The 16,998-nt window shown below is 50.3% G+C and overlaps 1 protein-coding gene across 4 annotated transcripts in view; it reads left to right on the top strand.

Annotated features, from left to right (window-relative positions):
- The window catches only part of Actr3b (actin related protein 3B), a 95,297-nt gene that overhangs the window by 74,700 nt on the left and 3,599 nt on the right, over window positions 1–16,998 (top strand). The window lies entirely within an intron of this gene.

The raw sequence follows: 16,998 nt of genomic DNA on the forward strand, positions 1-16,998 counted from the left end.
GGGCCAAGGCTATCATATTTTCCTCCTTCACAATCTTGGTGACCTGCAGGGGGTTTATTATGATCTAGTGAGTAAGAGGTGGCTCACTTTAGACTGCTGGAAGATCTGAGACTTTCCTGGCTCTCAGGCAAGAAGAAAAAAATGGTAAGAATAAAAGATGGCTCTGACAATTTGGACTGTTCACTCATCTCTGTTGAGGTGTGGTTGACATCAAAACTGTGTATGTTTAAGGTGTACCCAGGTTGATTTGATGTCTGTGTCCATCACAGAAACCTGCCAAGGTAGGCTGACTAATTTACTCCCCACCTCACGTAGCTTCCTGTGTGTGTATGTACTAGGACGCTTAAGATCTACTCTCAGCAGATTCGCATGGACAATCTACCTCATTATTAGACCGTAACCTGCGTCCTGTCCCCCAGATCATCATGTAGCTGGGCCTGGGCTAGGGTGGAGGTGGATACCTGCGTATTAAAAGCATTTCTAGCCGGGCGGTGGTGGCGCACGCCTTTAATCCCAGCACTCGGGAGGCAGAGCCAGGCGGATCTCTGTGAGTTCGAGGCCAGCCTGGGCTACCAAGTGAGTTCCAGGAAAGGTGCAAAGCTACACAGAGAAACCCTGTCTCGAAAAACCAAAAAAAAAAAAAAAAAAAAAAAAAGCATTTCTAGAGTTTGGCTAAGCTGACAGCCGCTGTCAGCAGCTGGTTCTTTCTTGGATTTTCTGGTATTAATTTGTCTGCTCTGCATGAAGGTGGAGCAGTTACAATTGCTCTGTCATGTAACTGGGTATCTTTTCCTCCAGTTTGTGAGGTGTCTTGGGTACCTGCTGGTACTAGGCTTATTGTTAACTTTAAGGAGATTTAATATGTATGTGTGGTGTTCTTGTCTTTGGGAATTGATCAAAAACCCGAAAATACTGAAATAATGAACGGGAACCACTACAAGCTAAATGTCATTAAAGTGAATCATGCAATTATGGTAATTGAGGGATGAGCAGATTGCATTTAATTAGAGGGGATCGAGAGAGGCTTGGAGAAGGTACCTTATAAGCCAGTCAGACCTGGCCTGCGGAGCTGGTGTGGGAGAGGCTGGCCTGGTGGAGGACTCTGAGCATAAAGTGGGGACCTAGGGGCACATAAGGAATTCACCCTTCCTGAAGCCTGGGGTGCAGCAGGGCTGGGGGAGGCGACCTTAGGAGGATGTCTGTCATCCTGCTTTGGCCCTGGGTTGGAGGTTGGGAAAAGTCCCTATTTGTTCTATTGTCCAGAAGATGTGAGTGTATCTTGATATGCTCATAGTTAGTTTTCCTGTAATTAGTGGCTTGAGTCAGGTCTATTGTAGTAATTATCTTAATGCCTTTTAAATCAGAACAGCATGGTGCAAAGCAAGTGAGATGTGTACATTTTTTGTTAATGGTGAATAGTTCCAATACCTGCAGTAGTTGAAGCAGAAAATTAGAAAACATATCTACCAGTGGCGTTTTGATCCCTTTTCTTCCCCACCCTTCAGTACTGGGGATCAAGCGCAGGTCATTCTGGGCAGGCACTCCAACTAGTGAGCTACAGCTCAACCCACCGTCCTTTCCAAATAATCCTTTCCCAGCTGAAATCCAGGGTGAAGTCTAAGATGAGAGCAGATAAGAAGGCAGCTGCTTAGATTGGAGTAGGGTCATGGGCTTGAACAGTTCCAGAACCTTCAAACCCACGCCTACACTATTTACCCATAACTTTTAACTATGCTCCCTGCTAATGCACTCTAAAACAGTAAGATTCGTTTTTGTCTTAGTGGGAAGGGAAGCCTGATGTAAACAACTGGTCGTGGCTTACTGAATTGCCATGATATTGCCATAATATTTATTGCAGTGATAAGATGAAGATGTCCCATAATGCCCCACTGAGGGGCATCTGTTGGCCACTTGCCAGGCCCAGCACAGGCACCCAGGATGCAGGCATGCAGCTGCATATAGTGACTTGAGCGTGATGATTTGTGGGAGCCCAGGTTGGACATGGTACACCAGGGGCTCCCTGGAGCTGGTGTTCCCTGACTGTTGCACCACAGTAGATATGTCTGCAGCTGTAGCATCTAGGGCAGTGCCACCAGCCACGTGTGGCTGCTGCATCCTTCAAACGTGTTGTTGCCACAGGAAAGCACTCAAATTTTGTTTAATTTTAACTGATACAGATATAAATAGCAGTACTGGACTAAGGGCTCCACTGTGGGACAGCTCAGACGGAAGTCCTGCAGGCTGGTGTGACCTGCTCAGAATACGGAAAGCCGCACAGATAGGAAATAAAAACAAACCATTTGGCTGGGCGGTGGTGGCACATGCCTTTGATCCCAGCACTTGGGAGGCAGAGGCAGGCAGATCTTTGAGGTCAAGGCCAGTCTGGTCTACAGAGTGAGTTCCAGGAACTACACAGAGCTACACAGAGAACCTGTCTTGAAAAAACAAAAGCAAAACTAAAACTAAATGAAAGCAATCCATTTGGGGCTAGAGAGATGGCTCACTAGTTAAGAGCATGTACTGCTCTTGCACAGAACCTAGCACATTGGGTGGCTCACAACAGCTTGCACCCCAGCTCCAGGGGTTCCAGTGCTCTCTGCTGGCCTCTGCAGGCACCTGCACATATGTATGAACATACACATATAGAGATGTACACATACATATACATAAGTAAAAAAATAAAATAAATCTTTAAAAGGGAGAATCTATTTGCAGGGCCAGGAGTAGAGTGTGTTGTGGGTGAAAAGGGATCCGGCATTCCTGGACCTGATATTTAAACATGGAAGTGAGCAGGGAGCCTGAGATGTGCAAAGAGCCAGATCACATGGGGTCTGGAGGCAAGGGGTGAGCCACCGTGTGCTGGCTGTGACTCTTGGGTAGAAACTGAGTTTGTCCTGAGGGCCACTGAAGATTTTGGAAAGGATGTGCAGTGGCCAAAGCTGAGGAGCAGAAGCAGCAATGCTTTTCCCTTCCCTCCCTCCCTCCCTCCCTTCCTCTCTTCTGCCCATCTCTGTTCTCTCTCTCCCCATTCCTCCCTTCCCTCCCGTCTCTCCCTCCTCCTCCCCCATAGTGAAATTACTACAAGATGTGTTGTAAGGATTGGCATATGTGAACGGTGGAACTGCCGAGCCTGGGATTTGTAGAGCAGGCTGGAAACTCAGGCAGGCACTGCCACTGCATGCTGAGATAGAATCCCATTCTGGGGACAGTGAAGACTGCTCTTCTGGCCTTCAGCTGACCGGGTCATCACCTTCCACAGCGTGTCACTTACCGTTAGCAACGTCTGCGTTCAAGTTTGGTTCAGTCACCAGGTGTGATAGTGAGGCAAGTCAACACACAAACTTAATCACCCTAGAAGCTAAGAGAGTCTCAGAGAGAACACTGGAAGATCACTGTCCCTGGGCCTGCCGGGTGACGCTGTCCCCACTGTCCCCCAGAACAGCTTTGGGAGGGGAGATGTACAGAGGGAGTAATGGAGTTGAAGGAAACGAAGAGATGTGAGTGATCCCTGCATTAGTTGTTACTGGGTGGTAACAGCGCCCAGGGCCAGCCCCGGACATCTGCTTGGATTTCACCAGGGACACGCTTGCGTGTCACACAGTTGTGTGTTACTTGGGTTTTTGCTCAACCTTGGTGTACTTTAGTTGTGAACCTGTAGCTACTGTAGCATCTAAACTTCAGGAAAGGAGAGGCAGCCTCTCTGTATGTTTCTTGTCCTTCCTACAGGGAATGGAACCGGTAGAACCCCACATGCTGTGCAAGTGTGTCCCTTTTCTCCTGTGCTGGGGTCTGAACCTAGGGCCATGTGTATGCTAGGCAAGTGCTGTACCACGGAGCTACATTCTCAGCCCCTTAAAATTTCTTTTTGAGACAAGGTCCCATTAAGCCACTAAGGGTGGCCTTGGACTTGGTCTTAGCCCAGGCAGATCTTGCTTTCAGTCCTCTTTCCTCAGCCTCCAGAGTAGCTGGGATTGCGGTAGTGGACCACCAGATCCGGCGGTAACACTATACCTGCAGTTACACATGGCGGCTCATAGGTGGCGCCATGTACCTATCAAAACTGAATTAGGAGTGCCTCAAGCGTGAGATGCATTGATGTTAACAGAAGCTGGAGGTTTATTTTTGATGTTGTGTTACCTTTTTTGAACAGGTATTGGAGGAGGGACTTAGTGCCTTGCACTTGGCCAGCCCCCTACCAGAGAGCTACACCCCCAGCCCATATTAGAGATTATCAAATGAACTTGCTGGTGGTACAGATTTTATTTTAAACCTTTCTCACTTAAACTTCAGGAGACTGACAGGTTATATGTGTGTGACTGATATGGTATCCTGGCTTTCTCTGCCAGCAGAGAGAAGGGACCTTTCCATGTGCAAAGATAACTTAAAATGGAGACTTTTTGGCAGGGAGGTAATTGCAGAACCACACTAATAAGACATTGGGTTTCACAAACCCTTGACACCCTCATACTGAGCAGAGTCACTGTAGACGGAGCCAGAGCCACTTGGGCAGGGGACAAAGCATTAGGGTATAACAACCTACTTCATCATAGGAAGTTTAGACACTGTAGAGGGGCAAAGGGCATTATTTCTCATTTAAAATGAATGTTCCAGGTAGGAAACTTGAGATGCCCCAAAAGCTCCCATGAAAACAGACGTCACTCTGTAGTCCCTGATTATCAGCATTGCTGAGCTTTTCTTACTGCCCTGAAACATAAGTAGGTAGATGGATGTGCCCTGCCATATTTATATTCTGTATCCTGTGTGTTTCACTTAGCACAGTGTGGTAAGCACTTACCAAGTCAAAACTTCTCAGAAACATCCTTTTTAATGAAGTCTGTTTCAATGCTGACTCTTTCCTGTGTTTGGGCATTTGGTGTTTTTCTATACTTAGGTCACATTTTTCTTCACTGTTATGTTTTAGGGCGTACTCTAACCTAGAAGGGAGTCCCTGTTTCCTGTGCTTTTGAGTTGAATGGTTCTAATTTGAGAACTTTTTGATTGGAGCAGAACTGGCTCTTGCTGACTAAGATGCCTTCCCACCTCACCAGGCCTTTGGGTACATTTGGATCTTCAAAGACGATGTGGGTCTGTGGGAGTGGCTGGGTATAGGAAAATGTCTTTTATATATCGCTATAGCCAGGACTGGCACCCACGAACTGTGTTGATTGTCTAACGAAGAACATTGCTCTCTGTCGGGTTCCCTTCAGAGGGGCACACACCAAGTTCTGGCTCCTGTTGAAAGCTTCTTGAGAAGCACCATCCCCCACCATCTCCCTGTCTTCATGGTCAGGAGTGGGTGCTCCGGAGCAGACAGCCTGGGCTGTGTATTGGCTGAGCCATGCATGAGCATCATCATGCCTGATCCCCCAGTTTCCTAGCCTTGCTTGCTTAGAGCAAGGCCCACACAGGGATGCCGTGGTGCCAGAGGTTTGTGGTGTCAGAGGTCTGTTGGCTGATAAAACTAGATAATACTTGTAAAGGCATCCAGCAGTATTTGGCACACAGGAAATATGTGCAGGGTTAAGTAATTTAGTTTCTAAGTAAATGATTGTGTTGCCTTTCTCCCAAGTTCTTGAGCTCTGTGTGAGGCATGTCTGCAGCTTCCTAGCCATGTGCCTCTGGGCCAGTTCTTTAACTTCCATCTACTGGTCCTTTAAGAGAAGAAGGGGTTAGGAGGCCTTAAGGATGATGTGAGGCTTCTGGGGGACAAACAGCATGTAGCATAGAAGCTGACACATGTTGAGTATGAGTCACTTTTCTCATCTCTGTGATCAATGCCTAAAAGTCATTTTACCTTGGCTCACAGTTCAAGGTAATACAATCCATAGTGTCAGGGGAGGGATGGTGGTGGGTGGGTGGCTTTGTGACAGGGGGCCTTTGTGCTGGTGGGGGTGCCTGGCGGTGGGCATGTGTTAGTGGGCCTGTGTGGTGGTGGGGGTGCCTGGCGGTGGGCGTGTGATAGTGGGCCTGTGTGGTGGTGGGGGTGCCTGGTGGTGGGCGTGTGTTAGTGGGCCTGTGTGGTGGTGGGGGTGTCTGGTGGTGGGCATGTGATAGTGGGCCTTTGCGCTGGTGGGGGTGCCTGGCGGTGGGCTTGTGACAGTGGGCCTGTGTGGTGGTGGGGGTGCCTGGCGGTGGGCATGTGATAGTGGATCTGTGTGGTGGGGGTGCCTGGCGGTGGGCATGTGTTAGTGGGCCTGTGTGGTGGTGGGGGTGCCTGGTGGTGGGCATGTGATAGTGGGCCTGTGTGGTGGTGGGGTGCCTGGTGGTGGGCATGTGATAGTGGGCCTGTGTGGTGGTGGGGGTGCCTGGCGGTGGGCATGTGATAGTGGGCCTGTGTGGTGGTGGGGGTGCCTGGCGGTGGGCATGTGTTATTGGGCCTGTGTGGTGGCAGCTGCTTTCTCATAAACCAGTAACCAGATGGCAAAGATAGAAAAAGAAGCAGAGGCAGGCTATAAACCCCAAGGCCATCTCCCCAGAGACCCGCTTTGTCCAATTTCCCAAAGTTCTACAACCTTCCAAAAGCAGCGCCACCGGCTGGGGACAAATATTCAAATACAGGAGGAGCCTGTGGGAGACAATTCACATGCCAGCTGTAACTCTGAGCTGCTGTTTCTGGTGCCACTGCTGATCAGCCGGGAGGAGCCTCACTAATTAAAGTGGACAAGTGGAGATAAAGCAGAGGGATGCGGGGTCACGGAGCAGACTCTGATCAGGTGGGGCAGCTGGGGACTGGAGACGATTCCAGATCAGCTTAGATTTAGTCCAGAGAAAATGCTACAGTTATCTTATCTGATGGGACACTTGTATAAATTGTATTAGCTGAATTAAGCCCATGGAGGAGAGGGGAGGTTCTGTGCTGTGACTGTAATAAGTCAGATTGGTTTTGATCTCCAGCAGCTGAGTATGTATGTATGTTTTGATTCTGATGATAAGACTCTCATGAAGGTTACATATTATGAAAATGAAGGGGAGAGGGGACCCCTTCACCTGAGGCTGGTTTGCTGAGGATCCAGGGCGGGAGCGGAGCTCTGGCCAGGGGAGGTAGGAGGTAAGGAAGGCACTGAAGTGTGTGTGTGTGTGTGTGTGTTTTGGGGGGTGGGGGTGGGGCTGGTGGCACAGGGGCTGACCCAGCCCTGTGAGGTCCGCTCCCTCATTGGTGCTTAGAGGACCTGCTATCTGCTGTAGGGTTAGCTGCCACTTGAATGGGGACAGAATCCTGGCCACTGTGTGGATGATGCTGTTGTGGGCAGCAGGACGGTGGGTGAGGGAGTGAACCACTGTAAGAGCGAAGGAGGAAAGGGAAACAGGAAAGGGGGAAGGGGTAGTCGGGCTTATGGTGTAAGGCTTTGTAGCAGGAATCTTAAAAGTTCTTATTAATAAAATCAAACCTGAGGCCAGTTATTGGGGTGATTGCTGGAGGATCAGAGAAGCAGAACAAGCCACAGCTACCTCACCTCGCCAGTTCCTCAGCTGATCCTGTTTCCTCAGACTGGATGCCTCTGTGTCCTTATCAGAATGGGTCTCAGCTGAACTGCTGCTCGAAAGCCTGAAAGCTTAACCAGCCAAATGCTTCCAGTTCCTGGTCTTCACGCCCTTATATATCTTTCTGCCTTCTACCATCACTCCCTGGGATTAAAGGCTCACTTCTTGGGATTAAAGGCGTGAGTCACCATGCCTGGCCATTTCCAATGTGGCCTTGAACTCACAGAGATCCAGAGGGATTTCTACCTCTGGAGTGCTAGGATTAAAGGTGTGAGTGCCACCATTTTCTAGCCTCTGTATCTAGTGGCTGTTCTGTGCCCTGACCCCCCAGATTAGTTTATTAGGGTGCACAATATTTTGGGGAGCACAATACCACCACAGAGCTTGTTTTAGTTAGGTTTCTGTTGCTGTGGTGAAACACCAGGACCAAAAACAAGTTGAGGAAGAAGGGCATTATTCCCTTCCACAACTATCTCAAGGTCACACTCCATCACCAGGAACTGAAGCCGAGGCCAGAGAGGAATGCCACTTACTGCCTTGCTCCCCTTAGCTTGCTCGGTCTGCTGTCTTACAGCACCCAGAACCAGCAGCCCGGGGTGGCACCAGCCACGGTGAGCTGGCCCTCCCACACCAATCATCAGCCGAGAAAATGCACCACAGGCTTGCCCGGTCTGACCGTGAGGTTCCCATTCCCAGATGACTCTAGCCTGTGTCCAGTGGACACGGAAGGAGCCAGCTCAGGGCTGTGTGTCCTCAGGTAGTGTGGGAAGGGCTTACGGAGCAGACTCCAGGGTATGCCAGGAAGGAACTCTGCGCGGCAGTATCCTGGGAAGGTGAATGCTTGATCTTCAACCCACGTTTTACTGGTTAGTTTATTATTATTACTGGGTTATAAACGTTCTTTCTATAATCTTTAGTCAGGTGTGTGAGTTGCAGATATTTTTTCCCCTAGTCTGTGGATTGCCTTAATTTTCTTACATATTTTGAACAAGAACAGAAATGTTGAATTCATGAAGTTCAGTTTATTTATTTTTTGTCTATTTTGTTTTTTGCTTTTTATGTACTATCTAACTATTTAATTCACCCTCATGTCTTAAAGCTTTAGAAATATATACATTTATATATCATTAATTAGTTTTAGAAATTCTGTCTTTAGCTCTTGTATCTAGGTCCGAGGTCTGTTTCCAGTCAACTTGTGCGTCTGGTGTAAGGTGAGAGTGATGTGTGGATGTCGCTGATTCCCACACCATTTGTCTGGAGAGGTGGCTCTTTCCCAGTGAGGCACCTCGGGGATGTGTTTCAGTGCGGTGCTGTGTATAGTCTCTGTGTGGTGCTTCCTCTCTGAAGCCACAGAGAAGCCAGATGAACCCGACGTGTTCCACCTCTAGAGGCAACTGAAGATCTTACAGCACTTCAGAAGGATTCTGGTGAACATTTATGTTATACCCTAGTGAATTATTATTTTTTTAATTAAGAAATCCATTGCAGAGACATGACAGGTAATTGTAAAATCAGACTGGATTTTGGACTGCAAGGGAAAATGCTGTAAAAGTTGTTAAAAGGCGAAGTCTCAGGGCAGGAAAGGAACGGTATTTATGATGCAGCTCTGGAGACAGCAGCTGGACAGTAGTAGCATTTTTAATAAGAGCACATCTAAATGTTGAGGAGGGAACCTGACGGTCTCGGGTTAAAAAGAAGGTAGTGATGGCTGGAGGGAACATGACTGGCCCCATGTTCATGAAAGATCCCCTACACCACAGGGCACATCACTCCTGCTAACTTGGTGTTATCTCTAAATAGAAAATTGCTCAGATACAAAATGATGTAACAAATTCATGTAACATATGCCTGTAGTCTCTGAAACAGGAGCTACATAACAAGACACTGGAGGGGACAGGAGAGGACATTACATTAACTCGCTTCTTAGTATTTGCCCCTGTCTATGAATGGAGTGTTTAAATGTGAAAAATCGTTGTTAACAGTGACTTATTTTTTTTAAGCGAATAGGAATTTTGTTGTTGTTGGGGTTGAGCTCCTGGGCCTTATGCATGCTAAGGTAGGCTCTCTGCTCCGAGTAACATCCCCAGCCTATGAAAAGACATTTCCTTGACAAAATGGACGGCCATTCTAGGTGTGAGGTATCACTGTGATGATGTCCTGTATTGCGGTCTGTTTCTGAAGCCAGAGTTGTGTTGGGCAAACTGCTTATTAGAAGTTTCTTAATGATCAGTCTTATCTTCTTCAGTGTCTTTTGGATAACTAGCTTGATGGAGATGAACTATTGAGATGATTACCAGGCCATATGCACAAAACCGGCCAATAAGCCTTTGTGGAGAGGATAGACTTGCCATTAAGTTCAGCTGCTGCGCCAAGATCTTAAATGTGAACTGACTTGTGTTTCAAGTCCTGTTCCGTGTTTGATCAATTTTCTGCCTCAACAAAGTCCACAAACAAGCCTGCAGGATGTCAGATCCAGATGGCTTGCTCACAGGGTGGGGAACGGAGAGGACTTAGCGGGAGTCAGGACAGCCTCTCAAAAAGAGGCACTTCTCAGGCGACTCATTGCTCTTGTCCCCCTGTTTGCTTCCTTCAGGGGCTTCGTTCTCCTACGCCTCACCGCTGCTGTAATGTCTACAGACACATTTACACATGACTTATTTGTGTAATTAGATGTCCTTCTGTGCCCACTCCCTTTTTACTGTCCCATCCACCTCTTCACTGTCTCCTCTGTTCATGTTCTTTTTTTTTGTTTGTTTGCTTTTTTGTTTTTCGAGACAGGGTTTCTCTGTGTAGCTTTGCGCCTTTCCTGGAACTCACTTGGTAGCCCAGGCTGGCCTCGAACTCACAGAGATCCGCCTGCCTCTGCCTCCCGAGTGCTGGCATTAAAGGCGTGCGCCACCACCGCCCGGCCTGTTCATGTTCTTAACAGTGCCAAGTACTTTCTGAGATCAGGATAGGGCTTAGTGAATTTCCTAACTTCTGAGAGCCATTCTCAAAGGCCGAGGCTGCCCGCCCCTTGCCTGTATTCATGCTGCCGTGTTTTCAGCTTTGGTCACACAGTGAGGTGATTTTTGTTCCCTTCGAGCTGCTGCCCATGCTGACCTCCGTGATGTGAGCACGGCCACTGTGCTGACCTCCATGATGTGAGCACGGCCACTGTGCTGACCTCCGTGGTGTGAGCACGGCCACTGTGCTGACCTCCATGATGTGAGCACGGCCACTGTGCTGACCTCCATGATGTGAGCACGGCCACTGTGCTGACCTCCATGATGTGAGCACGGCCACTGTGCTGACCTCCATGGTGTGAGCATGGCCACTGTGCTGACCTCCATGGTGTGTGTGAGCACAGCCACTGTGCTGACCTCCGTGGTGTGAGCACGGCCACTGTGCTGACCTCCATGATGTGAGCACGGCCACTGTGCTGACCTCCATGGTGTGAGCATGGTCACTGTGCTGACCTCCGTGGTGTGAGCACGGCCACTGTGCTGACCTCCGTGGTGTGAGCACGGCCACTGTGCTGACCTCCATGGTGTGAGCATGGTCACTGTGCTGACCTCCGTGGTGTGAGCACGGCCACTGTGCTGACCTCCATGGTGTGTGTGAGCACGGCCACTGTGCTGACCTCCATGGTGTGTGTGAGCACAGCCACTGTGCTGACCTCCGTGGTGTGAGCACGGCCACTGTGCTGACCTCCATGGTGTGTGTGAGCACAGCCACTGTGCTGACCTCCATGATGTGAGCACGGCCACTGTGCTGACCTCCATGGTGTGAGCACGGCCACTGTGCTGACTTCCGTGGTGTGAGCACGGCCACTGTGCTGACTTCCGTGGTGTGAGCACGGCCACTGTGCTGACTTCCGTGGTGTGAGCACGGCCACTGTGCTGACTTCCGTGGTGTGAGCACGGCCACTGTGCTGACTTCCGTGGTGTGAGCACGGCCACTGTGCTGACTTCCGTGGTGTGAGCATGGCCACTGTGCTGACTTCTGTGGTGTGAGCATGGCCACTGTGCTGACCTCCGTGGTGTGTGTGAGCACAGCCACTGTGCTGACCTCCATGGTGTGAGCATGGTCACTGTGCTGACCTCCGTGGTGTGAGCATGGCCACTGTGCTGACCTCCGTGGTGTGAGCATGGCCACTGTGCTGACCTCCGTGGTGTGAGCACGGTCATTGTGCTGACCTCCGTGGTATGAGCACGGCCACTGTGCTGACCTCCATGGTGTGTGTGAGCACAGCCACTGTGCTGACCTCCATGGTGTGAGCATGGTCACTGTGCTGACTCCATGGTGTGAGCATGGTCACTGTGCTGACTCCATGGTGTGAGCATGGTCACTGTGCTGACTCCATGGTGTGAGCACGGCCACTGTGCTGACCTCCATGGTGTGTGTGAGCACAGCCACTGTGCTGACCTCCATGGTGTGAGCACGGCCACTGTGCTGACCTCCGTGGTGTGAGCACAGCCACTGTGCTGACCTCCGTGGTGTGAGTATGGCCACTGTGCTGACCTCTGTGGTGTGAGCATGGCCACTGTGCTGACCTCCATGGTGTGAGCATGGCCACTGTGCTGACCTCCGTGGTGTGAGCATGGCCACTGTGCTGACCTCCATGGTGTGAGCATGGCCACTGTGCTGACCTCCATGGTGTGAGCAAGGCCACTCTGCTGACCTCCATGGTGTGAGCACAGCCACTGTGCTGACCTCCATGGTGTGAGCACGGCCACTGTGCTGACCTCCGTGGTGTGAGCACGGCCACTGTGCTGACCTCCGTGGTGTGAGCACGGCCACTGTGCTGACCTCCGTGGTGTGAGCATGGCCACTGTGCTGACCTCCATGGTGTGAGCATGGCCACTGTGCTGACCTCCGTGGTGTGAGCACGGCCACTGTGCTGACCTCCGTGGTGTGAGCACAGCCACTGTGCTGACCTCCATGGTGTGAGCATGGCCACTGTGCTGACCTCCGTGGTGTGAGCACGGTCATTGTGCCGAGCCCTGAACCCTCGGCTCATGGAACGTTTCTCAGCGAGGAAGTGCGGATTTCACATAGCAAACAGGCATTGTGACAGTGAGCTGTCGGCTCTTGTTCAGGGCTGTTGGCAGGGTCCCTGTGTGTGTGTGCTGCCACAGCATTCTCTGGGGTACCCGAGGGACAGTGTGACGTCATGCAGGGTCCCTTTCTGCCCTGCAAGCCCAGGCTTCACAGCTCTCAGACCTGTCTCCTGGGCACTTGGAAGTTGCCACATGTGCTTCCTGGAGAAAACTTTTGCTTAAAAACAAAAAACCCCAACCCCCTTTCTTTGTGTGTGTGTGTGTGTGTGTGTGTGTGTGTGTGTGTGTGTGTGTGTGTGTGTGTGTGATATGTGTGTGGGGGGGCATTTGCGGGTGTGAGTGCCGGTGTGTTGTGGTCAGAGGACAGCCCCGGGTGTTGGTTCTCACCCTCCACTTTGCCTCTTGTTCACCGCATCCATCACGATGGCTGCCCTGTGATCTTCAGAGTCCCCTGTTCCCACCCCCTACCTCACCTTAGGAGGCTGGGATCGCAGACATGCTCTGGTCCTCACACGCGTGTGACAAGCGCTTTTACCCACCGAGCCATTTCCCTAGCCCAGTCCTTCACGTTCTACATCTAAGGAACAAGCACAGTTCTTTTTCTTGGAGAATCTGAAATGAATGCTATTATCAGATCCAAAATAGTCTTTCTAAAATGTTTTTCTCTAGGATGACAGGAGGCTTCTGTCTTGAAATGTGATTTTTACATTTTAAGGTCATGGCCCCTTTAAGAGTGTCTGGATTGAGAGGTCTGAAGCCCTTCTTCAGGCCGGGTCATGCTCCCATTGGTCCAGGGTCTGCTCAGTGCTCCTTAGGTGTTGGTTAGTGCCTTTGCCTGGTGACAGTGCTGTGTGAGGGACTGTGCCCTGTCTGTCACAGTGCTCAGGCTTTGAGACTCCATAGAGAGAAGGGAGAAAGGGAATTCTGTTGGAGGACCAGACATTCTTTTGAATTTCTTAAAATTTATTTTTCATTTTAAAAATTAAAATATAATTGTACCATTTCCCCCTTCCTCTCCTCCCTCCAACTCATCCTTCGTTCATTCCTTCTCCATCCCCTTTCAGACTTATGGCCTCTCTATCTTTAAGTGTTATTGCTACACACACACACACACACACACACACACACACACACACACACACACACACACATGCTCACACGCATAAATGTATACATACAACTTGCTCAGTCCATTGAGTGTTGCTTGTATGTATGTGATGATTTCAGGACTGACCACTGGTTCCGGGTAACCAGCGAGGGCTTCATTCATTCCTGGTGAAGACTGATTGATTCTCTCATCTCAGCAGTCCTTCGTTGCCTGTGCACCACGCACTCTCTAGTGAACGCTCGTCTGGTCACCTGTCCCTATTTTGCGTGGAGATAATTCTCTTTCCGTGTTCGGTTTGTCTAGCTCTGATGCGCTCATCTTCCTTCCCAGCTGGCTGCCTGTCTGAGTACGGAGTGTGAGACCGCCAGGGAAGCTTGTCCGGCAGAAAAGAAGGAACTAGCTAGAGGGATCAGGATAGGAGAGTGTGGACAGCAGGCCAAGGGCAGTGGCTCCACGTCCCCACAGTCCCCACAGCCCGGCACTGAGCCTTCTGGCAGCCGGGGAAGAGGAAGACTCGGTGATGGAAGTCGCAGGGCCTGTGAGAAGCGGAACCGCTGTACTACCGCCAGTTGTGTCTGCTCAGGGGCCAGGGTTTCCTGACACTGGGACTGGGGCATTCCTCTCTAGACCCTCCTCAGCCCCACCCTCACCTGTCTCGGCAGTAGTCTGCTTAGCCTGAAAAAAGTCCTTTGGTTGGATACTACAGAAGAGTACTGAGCCCGTGAGAACTCTCCCGCAGTGTCTGCTGTGGTAGGAAGAGGAGTAGGCATAGTCCATACCCGTCTCCTTATCTCTTAGGTTAGGGTGGGGAAGTCCATACCCATCTCCTTATCTCTTAGAGGGACAAGGCCACAGTTTTGAGGTTAAGGTGGGGAAGTCTTTGTGAGATGCACTTGTGTGTCCGGAGTTGGATTCTAATGCGGGTGCCCTGCTTTGGCCGTCATGTGTAAGGATAATGACCTTCTGTGACAACCACAGAAGCACCTGGCACTGAGGTGTCTTCTCTCCATTTGGAGGTGGGGCCCAGGCTCCCCAGGAGCTGTGTGACCAGGGTCCCAGGATTCTGACAGACTAGAGTAATTGCAGTCTGAAAGATTTCAAGAAGGATTTATTTATAGTGGTCAGAAAATAAAGTAGAAACCCGTCCAGAGTACCCTTAGAAACACACAGTTAAGTCACATTCCATCCTTGTCCATCCTCAGCCCTCAGTTAATTCTTAATTGGACAGAATCCAGCATCTGTTGCTCCAGGAATAATTGGCTTGTGTCTGTTAGAGAGAGGTGCCCGTGGCCGCTTGAGGCTTTTCCTACAGACACGAGTGCCAGGAACACTTTTAAAGTCTTCCTAACAGTAAACAGCAATGTGGGGATAAGGTCCGTGCCTGAGAGGAGCTGGGTCAGTACACACTCATTCTTTAACGTTGCTGCTTGTCTCACCTTTTGGGGACACTTGACATGAATGCTGAGACAAGCCACTCCGAGCATGGCATAACTGTGCTGATGAGTCTGGTCTCTGACAGTCACACTTTGTCCTGAGGGGTTCTCCACATGCAACAGGAGACAGCGTGGTCAGGACACTGACCTGGGAAGTCTAGACGTAACCAGTCACCAGGAAGGAGGCAGATGCTTAGTAGATCTTAGTCTGGGTGGTGAGGAGTATGGGAGATGCCCTGTCTAAGAAAGGGGTCAGCAGCAGCCTGCTTCCCCTACTCACCAGGCTTTCAGAACTTCCGGTACCAGGTGCTTTTACCACCGGAGCCCAAGCGAGGACAGATGGCACACTTCTGGTTTGCTTTGCCCAACACACCTGTTACTAGGTGGGCTCCATGAGAAAGGGACCACTTGCTTAGTGTAGTTCTCCTGTTGAAGAGTGAACTGGGGAAAGCTCCAGGGCTGGTCAGGGTGTGGCCTTGGAGGATCTCTACCTCCTGGGGAACTCTGGAAGGTTCGCCTCAGAGGTGCTTCACATCTGACCTGCAAGTGCCTCCAGGACCCTCCCAAAGACGTCTGATTGGAGATCACAGTGGCCACTCACCTGTGTTTCTCATGGCCTCATGGCTCAGGCCTGTCATGGCCTGTCATGTGTTATCCCTGAAGGTCCTCGGCTTAGCTCTTGGAACAGTGAGGGCTTCTTGTAGGCTTTCCCAAGTCTACGGGTATGTTATTAAAGGGGAATTTCTACATATACTCGGGTTGGAACTGGAATAAGTCCCAAGGCAGAGGACCAGATCTGAGGTGGCTTCACATGGCTCTTCTTTTCTGCCTCTGTTTCTACTGCCTGCCCTGCAAATCCTGCCTCTGCCACAGTGGCCCTCAGCTTGGCAGACCCTCCCTGGTGGGGAACAGCAGTGAGCAGAAAAAACCCACCATAACCTGGGCTCTCTGGCCTGGGCCTGTATGACATCCCTTCCCCATAAACTTGTGAAGGGTTTGCTGGCTGAGGGAATGCTTGGCTGCCGAGGCCCTGCAGCTCCACAAGGTATCCCAGAAGGCAAGGTTGGGGACTTGGGGTTCCTTGAAGGATGATTTTTATTTTCTTTATAGTTTTCTCAAATGATATTTTCTGTCAGAAAGTTAAATGAGGGTAATTTCACTTTCATTGTCCTAAGTAATATTCTGTAGCCTGAGAGAATAGAGCTGTTATCTTTCATTGTAACAGCCGGACGGTTTAATGATTCTCGTCCTTCTTCACCCACCAAACGTCGGATGCAGTCACATGACTGAGGCTGGAGTGCTCATGGGCTGTGGGCAGAGGGAGGACTCATTTGAAATTGTTTCCCCAGGTGGTTTGAGTATGCTTTCTTCCCACATCGCCCCTCTGAAGGGGTTCCAGTATGAACGGAAGGCCTGGTTCATTATTAAGGCAAAACAGTTGAGGATCAATGTTAGTGATTTGTTGGGAACCTCTGTCGGTTAGCATAGCTTTTCTGGTTTCTTGGCTCTCGTGAGGGTTCTGCCTGGGGTTGGGGCAGGGCGGGGCGAGCGCAGCCATGAGTAGCTTTGTGCTTTCAGCTCCTTACAGTGGAGGAGAGTACTGAGGGGAATGAGGAAAGCATATGACCTGTGATTCAGAGCTAGTGGAAGGTCTCAGGTGAGGAGTTCAAGGGGGGCATAGTTATTAATACAGGGTAGACAGTCAGACACGTTGGGGACTCTGAGGAGTTCAGGCCCCAGCTCCACAGACAGACAGCATGGTAGAGCTCTGAGGAGAATCAACCCCTGAGTGGAGCAGGAGTGGAGGCCCCTTTTTATAGGTCTCTGAGGAAGGAGGAAGGTGTCTCGGAAGGAGTCTGCAGCCAGGCTGTCATCTCCTTGGAGATGACAAATACAGCTCTCACCTTAAAGGAAATAAGATTTTATTTTGGAG

The sequence above is a fragment of the Peromyscus californicus genome, unplaced genomic scaffold (assembly GCF_007827085.1).
Source record: "Peromyscus californicus insignis strain IS unplaced genomic scaffold, ASM782708v3 Scaffold_6__1_contigs__length_162567912, whole genome shotgun sequence".
Taxonomy (NCBI): Eukaryota; Metazoa; Chordata; class Mammalia; order Rodentia; family Cricetidae; genus Peromyscus; species Peromyscus californicus.